Below are 4,267 nucleotides of genomic sequence, written 5' to 3' on the forward strand. Positions count from 1 at the left end.
GGGATCATGACCTGAGCCAAAGGCAGATAGATGCTTCACTGACTGAGCCACCCAGGCGCCCTAGAGATTTAATTTTTAAGTAATCTCTACACCCAATGCAGGGCTCAAACTCGCAACCCTGAGATGAGAAGCTGCATACTCTACTGACTGAGCCAGCCAGGTGCCCTGGCAATGGTATTTTTTTAAGCTCTCCAGCTACTCTTACAGCCAGGGTTGAGAACCACTGATAATATGGCAGTGGTTCTTAAAGTTGGTCGTGGACTATAGGTATCACCATAACCTGGGAACTTGTTAAAAATGCAAATTCTCAGGTGTTGCCCCAGACTTACTGAATCAGAATTCTGGTGGTTGGGCCCATCAACCCATGTTTTCACAAGCTCTCGGGGTGACTGTGATGCATGTTGAGGTTTGGGAGGCAGTGGTAGAGGGGATGGCGTTGGGGGGGGCTCACCTGCTGCCCAGTGGCCACGATAGCTGTGTGTGTAAGTATCCTTCATGGTCAGCAGAGTTATGTTCTCATCAGCATTGTATGAGAGTTCTTACTGCCCAGATCTTTTTGCATATAATTTTTGGACAGTTTGATAGGCAAAACACACACACACACACACATAAATTGTTCATCTGACTTAAGACTGAAGATTTTTCATATGTTTATCATTATCATAAATCCTGCATGCTGCGGTTCAAACTATTTTATTTTATTTTTTTAACATCATTGCTGTTTATTTTTTTAATTTAAATTCAACTAATTAACATATAATGTATTACTGGTTTCAAAGGTACAGGTCTGTGATTCATTAGTCATATACAACACCCAGTGTTCATTACATCCCATGCCCTTCCTAATGTCCACCACCCAACCACCCCCTCCCTTCACCCCCCTCCCCTTCAGCAACCCTCTGTCTGTTTCCTATGATTAAGAGTCTCTTATGGTTTGTCCTAATTTCTTTTATTTTAGTCTAAAATAAAAATAGAGACCAGCCAGTTACTATCGAGGGGAGGGGCAAACACACAGAAAACTTGCAAGGAGGTAGCAAACTCTCCATTTAGCCTGCTTTATGAAGAATCATAGGATGAAAATAGTGTTTTAATCATGAACTTTCAACCTGAGAATATGAACATATACAATGACATCTGTTTGTAGTCTCCATTTTTATGAAAAAGGAAAGGGAACCACTCTCAAAAAAAAAATTTTTTTTTTGAGGGAAAGAAAACTAAGAAGAGGAAATTCCTCAAATTAAACGAGTTGAAATATTGGCAGTAGGTGCAGTAAAACACACAGAGAAATGTGGTATACATTTCCTGAAAATGTTAGCTGTTCAAGGGAAGGGATCATGTTTCATATTTTCATAAGTAAAACTTAGCATATCCAGGGTGGTCTATAAGTTTTAAATAATAACAATTTGCTCTCCAATCTGGCCTCATTTAGCTTCCTTTTTTCACTGTAACATCTTGAATTTCTCCCAGGACTTAGCTTGCAATTCACTTAAAAAAGAAGAAAAAAGCTAAGAATAAACATATTTAGGGGGAAAGAAGGCAAAATAAAACAACAGTGTCCTCAAGTTTGGGCTCAACTAACAAATCATTTACAGAGGGGAAAAAAATGTGTTTTCACTTCAACATACAAATTCATTCAAATATTCATTACTGCTTACCTAGACTAGTAATTGTTTCCTTCTTCCTTTCATGTCACTTTGCTGCAAGATTAATTTTCTTACAGCAACATTCAAAAGCTTTCAGTAACCTACCCCCCCCACTGATAACGCATGAAGTACAAACAAGCTGTTTACCAGGCAAAGGCCATGGGCAACCAGCTCTGGGGAAACTACAGGAGAGACAGGAATGTATTGATCTTAAAAACTGAGAAATTGGGCGCCTGGGTGGCTCAGTTGTTAAGCATCTGCCTTCGGCTCAGGTCATGATCCTGGAGTCCCGGGATCGAGTCCCGCATCGGGCTCTCTGCTCCGCGGGAAGCCTGCTTCTCCTTCTCCAACTCCCCCTGCTTGTGTTCCCTCTCTTACTGTATCTCTCTCTGTCAAATAAATAAATAAAATCTTTAAAAAAAAAAACTGAGAAATTCCTGGAGAGACTAAAGGCCATCATCAACTTTGGGTGGAGAGGCTTGCAGAGATGGAGTAACAGGTAAAGAGAGCCCCACTAGATTGCTCTGCCTCTCTCTCAGATTTCCTTTGGATCACTGCCTGTCTCAGATCCACTGTGAGTCAGAAGGCAGCAACAGTCCACAGAAGCAGGGAGGCTGACCATTCGCCCCGGGCACCCACTCCTCAAACCCCCTCAGCAACCCCCCTAAGGGCTAGTGGATCACGTATGAGACAATTGTCTTCTCCTTTTAAAACTTTAGAGGAGAATCCTGACCAGAGGAATCCTGTTGGGGAGGCAACAGATAAGTGGTTAACTGCAATCTGGTGTCTAGGACTTTCTGCCCTGGGGCTTATCTTCTAATACCTTAAAATCACAAAAGAGCCATGAACTAAGGCCTGAGCCCTAGTATCTCATCTTTGTACTTGATGACTCCAGAGGAACATCATCAGCTGTGAAAAGATTGAGTGTGTGTGTGTGTGTGTGTGCGTGTATAACTTGAAAGAAAGAATAGTAGATGGAATAAATAGCAAACTGAATATAGCCAAGGAATAAATTGTGAAATTGAAAGAGCAGACTGAGGAAATCTCCCAGAAAGCAGGGGGAAAAAAGGTTTTTGCATGGAGGATAAAAGTAGACAAGCTGACGTACTGAAAATAGGAATCCAAAAGGAGAGAAGAAGAAGGGGGGCGGGGGGGAATATGTAAGGAAATAATAAAAACAAATATCCCTGAATTAAAGAAAGATGAAAGAACTCAGATGGAGAGAACTGAGTGTCCAATAAGAGAGATTAAGAACTCAGATACAGGATTGGGAAATTTAAGCACATCAAAGAGAAAAGGAAAATTCTCAGAACTTCTAGAGAAAAAAGAGCCTATCTCCTTCAAAGTTACAAGAATTAGACTGGCATCAGATTTTTTAATAGCAACACTGGATCCAAATATTTAGGGATTTTCCAAGTATCATTCTGTTCCTGATTTCTTTTTTTTTTTTTAAGATTTTATTTATTTATTTGACAGAGACACAGCGAGAGCAGGCGGAGTGGGAGAGGGAGAAGCCAGTTTCCCGCTGAGCAGGGAGCCCAATGTGGGGCTCGATCCCAGGACCCTGGGATCATGACCTGAGCCGAAGGCAGACGCTTAACGACTGAGCCACCCAGGCGCCCCCTATTCCTGATTTCTAATTTAATTCCACTGTGGCCTGAAAACACACTTTGTATGACTTGAAGCCTTTTAAATTTATGGAGACTTATCTTATGGCTCAGAATATGGTCTATCTTTAGCAGACACTTCAGCAAAGAAGATACATCGATGGCAAATAAGCACATGAAAAGAGGCTCAACACATTTAGTCATTAGCGATATGCAAATTAAAACTGTAAGGAAATACCTCTACACACCAACTATACCAAGTGTTGCCAAGAATATAGAGGAACTAGAACTCTCCTATGCTTCTGATTGGAATGTGAAGTGGTTCAACAACTTTGAAAGATAGTTGGGCTGTTTCTTAAGTTAAACATACACATACCATCTAACCAGTCATTCCATTCCAATGTATTGTCCAAGGAAAAAGAAAGTCTACGTTCATACAAAGACCTGTACTTGAACGCTCCTAGCAAATTTATGGCAATAGCCCAAACTGAAAACAATCTAAATGTCAATTAACGGGTGAATGGTTAAGCAAATAGGAGTATATTCACACAATGGAATTCTAGTCAGCAATACAAAGGAATGAACTATTGATACATATAATAACATGAACAAACTTCAAAATCATTATGCTAAACAAAACAAAATCAAAGAGTATATACTGTTTGACCCATTTATATAAAATTCTAGAAAATGCAACTTATCTATAGCAATAAAAAGATCAGTGGTTGCCTGGGGATGGGGAAGGAGGACAGGAAAGGGTGTGAGGACAGGAAAGGGTGTGAGAACAGGATGACAAAAGAGCAAAAGAAAACTTTTGGGGGTGATAAAATATGTTCATTACCTTGATTATGGTGATGGTTTCAGAAATGTATGCATATATTAAAATTTATCAAAACCTATACTTTAAAATGCAGTTTGTTGTATGATACAAAGATAAAGTTGTGGGGCTCCTGGGTGGCTCAGTCAGTTAAGCGTCTGCCTTCAGCTCAGGTCATGATCCCAGGGTCCTGGGATCGA

This window comes from Neomonachus schauinslandi, chromosome 8 (assembly GCF_002201575.2).
Source record: "Neomonachus schauinslandi chromosome 8, ASM220157v2, whole genome shotgun sequence".
Classification (NCBI taxonomy): domain Eukaryota; kingdom Metazoa; phylum Chordata; class Mammalia; order Carnivora; family Phocidae; genus Neomonachus; species Neomonachus schauinslandi.